The sequence below is a fragment of the Melanaphis sacchari genome, unplaced genomic scaffold, assembly GCF_002803265.2.
Source record: "Melanaphis sacchari strain LSU unplaced genomic scaffold, SCAv2.0 Contig7_pilon_pilon, whole genome shotgun sequence".
NCBI lineage: Eukaryota > Metazoa > Arthropoda > Insecta > Hemiptera > Aphididae > Melanaphis > Melanaphis sacchari.
In genome coordinates this window covers 2,099,803-2,107,018 of record NW_020271560.1, presented here as the reverse complement: position 1 = coordinate 2,107,018, position 7,216 = coordinate 2,099,803, and positions in this window count along the sequence as shown.

Genomic DNA, 7,216 nt, shown 5'->3' with positions numbered 1-7,216 from the left:
ACCAAAGTGTTTTTCTTGTAGAATGAATATAAAAAAACCCTACATAATTTACGAGTTTCTACTGTTTGCGCCGAAAAGATACCTACGTCAACAATATTTTTGTCATCTGACTTGTCTCCCTGTTTACTTTTCCTATTTTTTATTAGTTACGTGAGATCAAATTATGAATCTTCGTTTGCCATAACCGTGCGTAAAATTAGTTATCTCCGAAAACATCCAAGTGTGTAGGATTGTATATCCGACAAATTATGATAATACATTGATATAATAGAATAATAATTTGGCACCAAAGTATTTAAAATAGTCTAGTTTATTCTTGGACATGAACGAGTGGTCTTTTAGGTATTCCTTTCATCACTTCGCATACCAAAATGTAAAATTTGCTTTGTAATGATCTCATTTTCTGTACAAAGTTGTATTTTTATTTTATTTTATACATATTTTAATATTTATCTCAATTTATATTGACAAAATAATTTGACATTCATTTACCTGATTCAATTAATTTCGTCAACGTTTATTTAAATTATAATAATATAATTTATTTCAATCAACAATATAATATAATCAATATAGTATTGATTTTTTAAATAACTTAAAAACGATATGAATAATTATTACTGCAAATACTGAACAAAAGTAAATATAATTGAAAAACCATCTCATTCAAGACCGCAAATAATTCTCCAACATATTTCGTAGCTAATCGATACGTCTTCATTATAATTCGAAAATCAAAATATCATCTCTTTAAATGTTCTTTAGATATGGTTCTAAGAATTGTTGACGCTTTTCACCAAATATTTACCACCGACCAATATCTATATGTTCTCTACAACCGTCAACAACTAGGTACTTTACGGCAACCGATACATACTCAATAATTCGCTTGTCTACCTATAACGGGAAATCATGAGGATGAGTCGTGGCCACTGCCGCGCCGCTGAGACCGCATTAGATAAGTTATGAATAAGTGAGTTCTTAGTATTTTTTCTAGTCATTTGATACATCGAATAATAAAATATGCAAGCATGCGAGTTACAGTATCCCAATCGTATGCCATTTTTATCGAAAAATAAGATACTATATGAAATAATTTTTGTTTTATCCAATATATTATTATTCTATTTTTAATAATTAATGTATTCAATAAATAATTTTAAAATTTGATGTTTAGAAAAATATTAATGATTTTCGACTTTTATTAAATAAAGTTGATAAAAATATAATAAACATAGGTACACGTAAGTACATAAATTACGTAGTACTTATCACTCTAAATACGACTAAACACGCTCATTTTAGTCTTTAGATATAGGTACAATGTACAAACATAATTGATTTTATTTTTGCATCTTAAATATATCTATTAGTATGCCCATGTTTAACCCATATTATAAATATTAAAATATAATATACTTGGAGATTAAAAATAGAGACTAAATTTAATTTATTTATAAATCATTATTGTGTCACCTCCGCTCAACCATAATCATGACCATCCCGCAACATAGTGCTATTTGAAACGTATTTATAATTTATACTCTAAAAAATAATAGTCATAGAAAAAACTCTCTAGTATAACTAATACCTAAAAATTAAAATGTTTTGAAATTGCACATTGTTAAAAATATGGTCTTGCAGATCTTTAAATTTAATTATAATTAAATACACACTTACTTTCAAAATATTTAGTACATTTTATATGTAAGACTTATACTTAAGAATGATAACAACTTAATACATGATACCAAACAATAATATTATGTTCATAATAATAAGTTTAAATCTTAAATACAATTATTATTATAATAATATTAATCTATATAAAAGTGATAAAATAATATTGTGTGTGTGTATGTATATTTTATTTTAACGATTGAAATAATTATTAAATAATTAAATACATTAAATATATTATTTATGTGCGATATGTATACACTTTTTATGAATTTTTTAATACAATATTAATAATTAATTTTTAAAAATAAAAAAAATAAAAAATGTTTTATTTTTTATTTAATATTGTGTGCAAACATATTACACAAACATGTTGTTATTATTATTCAACACTTTATAGCGATAGAGCTTAAAATTAAATTTATCATATATAACATTTTTTAATGTGAATTATTTTATAACATTTAAAAAAATCCATAATTAAAAGCATTGCGGCAACGCTATGTCATAACATAGTATAATAACCATTGTCAGACGTAAAGTTATGATTAATATTATGTATGGATATTAAGCGCAAATTATCATAATTATTCATAATCGAATTTACTGTGTTCGAAATGTTGGTAAACGTTATTCTGTACGTCGTGTCTCCGCAAAACATTTGTGCGTCAGACAAATTCGTTTCATAATTAATAACGTTTGCTGAACTTGAGTTGCTAAAACTTTGCTCACTTATTTCTGTGCGTATATATATATATATATTATTAAACACTTATTCGTCTAACACGTACAGATCACGCAGGATACAGTTGAAGTAAAGTTTCGTCTTGATTACAATTTTATTGGCTAGTAACACATGACCAGAGTAACTTCTTACTAAAATAATAATTACGACGAGAGACGACAATTAAAGGTAAAATGCTGATTGACGCTTGATAAGTGATGAACACTGACATATGCCCTATATCAGTTAACGGTGTTTTACGTGAATTTTTATGAAGTTGCGTGAAAAAAAAAACAATACTTTACCGATCCTAATAATTATACTTGGCATTTTAAGTTTTCGTTGAAAACCCTTAATTAATGTCTATCAAAGCGCTTTTTAAAAATTGAACTACTTTTAAAAACAGACGTAATTACGTTTACGGTAATAGTGTATATATATATATACATATATATATATACTTAAATAATTTCTTATAGCTATAAAAAAGAATTAATTTTTACTATAACAAATTTTCAATTAAAAAAAAAAATAGTTTTAGATTTTTAAAAACTCTTGCGTAATATAATAAACAACGTATAATTATGAATATAATATTACAGTAGGTACGAAAAAATACTAAATAACATAATGTAAATTAGATATTTTCTTACGACGTTTGAAGTATTATTGATGATCTTTCAATTATTACTAGACACTATCTACCTATTAATTAATTACTTGGAATTTTGTAAAACAGAAGTAAACTTAATTAATTAATTGTAAAAGCACGTCTAACCCAACGGGTTGTTTACTGTTAGTATTATATGTCATTATGTTAACTCATTTATAGTATAACTTGGTTAACCCAATCACCGAAGTTTTTTAATAATATGTATCGCTATGCATTATAAACGTTATGATATTAACGATAATGACGGTGATGCGACGTTAATAGATAATTACGTTTATTCCAATCCACCAAATAAAACACTTAAAACGTAAGTATTTTTTCTTGAAAGTATTATGTACTGCTCAAATCACAATACTATATTTTCGTAACTGTAAACTAACTTACGTCGTTTAATTAATATGTGACTACTTATATTTTAGAGTTATTATAAATTATTATTAGTAGATTCAAGGTCGTGTAATTTAATATATGTTTATATCTATGTACAGGTAATTATTTTGTATAAGTTTATGTTACTGAACTCCTAAACAGCTGGTCCGATTTTGATGAAATATTTTTTATAAGTAAGTAGAGCCTTGGGTGGTTTAAATTCGCAATTGGGTCCAGTGGGTGACGCCGCAATTAGGCTCTAAGAAATGTTGATATGGGTATGTCTTAATTATATAACACATATCATGTATATCTTAAACGACAATGATCTCGAGAAGCACTCGTCCGATCATCATGTGTTTTTTTAAGCGAAAGAACATACTACGGAGCAGGTTTTAATCATATTTTTAAGAACCCAAATCCCAACATCTATCCACAGAATATTAAATGATAACATATGAATATATCAGTAGCACCGTCTGTCTAGAACAGTAAATATTGAATACAAAAAATGATAAAACTTTTTCCTTTGAAAAATAAAGCTCAATACAACTATAAGAATTGTCAATATTGTATTAATTGATTATAAAAATATATCTAAAAAAAATAATGATTTATCATTGAATTGATAGAAAACCGAAATACAACGATGTAATAATAATCATTTCTTGATTTACAGAAATAAATTCTAATAAAATATAATGGCAGTATATGTACGTATACATATATCTAACAAGTAACACTATATTAGTAATATATAAAAATATAGATAGAAAGATGTATATAAATATTAGATAAGAGATAAGTTTAAAATTATAATATGTAGCACCATTCGTTCGTTTAGATGGAAAAGGCTTTAAGTTAATTTACGATTCTATAAGTTAATTAACAATCAAGTAATTAATTTTTAAAATAATCCACAAATACGTATAAAGCATAAAAAGAACGCTGAATCCTCTGTGAACGGCGGGTTAAAATAATGGATTGAACGAAGTTTGAACTACATAAGAAGCGTAAATCTTATAAGCAACGAAGTTCACGATAATAACTGCTGCTAATACAATGCTAACTGCCGTGTAATCTCAGAAAACAATTTATGCTACTTATTATAAAAACAAATAATATAGTTTACTAATAAATATTAGAAAATTGATAGAAATTTTGGAGAATAATTTAAAAAAATGTAGTCTGACACCGGTTATCCAAACGAAAAAGTTTTAAAAAAATACTACCTTTCAATAGTTAAAAAAATTTACATAGCCAATGCCAGATAAGACAGCTATTTTAAGTTGATTTTTTGAAAATATAATCTGTACATTAAATTATAAAATCAAAAATATTTTTTATCCATACATATTATGCTTAATGTTAGTATGATGCAACCAATAGACCATAACTAATTATTTTTATTTTATTAATTTATTATTGTTTATCATTCATATTTATTTATTTTTTTTTTTTTTTATGACCGAATAAGACATTTTTAAAAATTAAAAATATTACTGAAATTTATAATAAAAACAATGACAACAAATTTATTTTAAATTGGTGACATTTCTAAAATTTCTATTTGCATTTTTAGTTATAAGCAAACCTATTGCAATTAGTAATTTACAGATTACTTTATTATGTATTGAACAAGTATAGTCCGACAAACTTTAAAATACTGAATACTTAAAATACATAATTATCAAATAAATAATATTATATGAAATAAAATACTCTGTATATATTCATTCAATAATATAAAGATAAACTAATATTTTATTAGATAATATTAGAATTACTATCTTATTATTTACTGCATTTTTATTTTCACACGATGTACCTATATGCTAGTTAGCTTGTGAGCCCCTTTAGGCTTAATCTTAAAAATTTTTTTGAATAATATCTGACGAATAAACTCAGATCAAATAATATAGGAACGACTTTCCACAGAATTTAATATTTATATCATTTTTTCATGTACGTTTGTTATATTATACTGAGAAATGGTCTACCCGGCCACTCTATATATTATATGAAATACAAATAATAATAATAATAATAATAAATTATCAAAGTTTCAAGCGGATGTAATAATACACGGTTTGAACCAATGTTCTTAGGCCGCGACTGCCGTAAGGTAAACTTCCTTTATCCTTAATAATATTACAGTTGTGTACTGACTTATTTAAAATTATAATTTCGATGTTTTTTCTCTCCGAATGTAATAAAATCAAACAAGTTTATCTACTTTATTTTTACTGCGTTATAGTTAACGTGATTATTATTTTAACATATAAAATTTCATTATAATTCTATAACATTAAGTAGATGCCCGTATATTAGGTTTGATATTCTCTACGATATAGTCAACTTGTGGTATAACGAATTCCAAGGTTATCGATAAAAAAAGGTTGTTATATCGAGAGTGTATTACAACATGATATTTTCAAAAAAACAACAGTTTTATTCGCTATAACTTATAAATATTTATAACCTATACCGTGATTTTTGATATAATTTGAAGTAACAGTGTAATTATTTTTGAAAATGTAAGTATGTGTGTGAAATAAGGATAGTCATTTTTTCGTAATATAGTCTATTACTATAGATGTACTTGTAATTTTTATTAGATATTACGTATTAAAATAATATATTAAATATTAATAGATTGCAGTTAATAATCTAAATATAAAAAAAAACAAATATGTATTTTAACGTTAATTTTATATTTTCAGTATGTATTAAGTCAATATTTAGCTATTATTACTTTTAATTAAAAAAAATACACAGTCCGATTAAAAAAATAAATCCTTTTATTTTGTCAGGCTAATAAATAATGTACGATAGTCTTTCTGTCATGCATAATACATATCACTAAGTACTATTATATTATGTTATACATTTATGATCACATTTTATCTACTCGTCACTCATGTACAGCATATAAACAACAGGAATATTGACTGATATAGACGTAGGTATAGTAAATAATATAGAAATTATCATTAAGTGTATGCAAAATTGTTAGTATTTCATAAACACATTTTTTAAGATATGTTGCTTATATTAAATGCCATGTTAAATCATACTTACCTACTTCACTAACATATATTTAAAATGCATTATATTAACTCATATAATGTTATACCAGTAACAAATGTGAAGTAGTTCGTAGTTTTGACTTTGGACTTTACAATACAGAAATTCTCAAGAATCCATGAAATTCTGTATTTACCTAAAAGTAAATGGTAATATGAACTGTCAATTGTATGATTTATTAATTTTCCAAACAGCAAATAACAAACCGGTATTAATTATTTTAATACATCTGCAGAGTGATCTGGTTCTATATTTACAATTAATTTTGTACATCAGCAATATTAGTTTAAATTGATTTTAAATTTTTCAAAAAATGTTTCCTCACATCCTATTTAAAAAGTTATTGATATTGTATATTATATTATACAAACAGCATTGTCTTGAAGTATTTTATTTTGATTGAGATATCAATTAATATTTAAAAATACTTAATTGTAGTTTAATTTTCATTGATGAGTCCAATCAGCAAACACATAAAAAAGCATGTAAACAGAGGTATGCGTCATAATATTGTAATTTATAACTACGGAAATAACATAAATATATCTGAAATTGAACGTCACAATTCATAATTACACAAAGTTTAAGATCAAAGCTTTTAGTTAGACTTAATACAAAAATAGTATACAAATAAAATAAGAATAAATAAAAAAAAAAATTATAAAATAACATTTTATAATTTT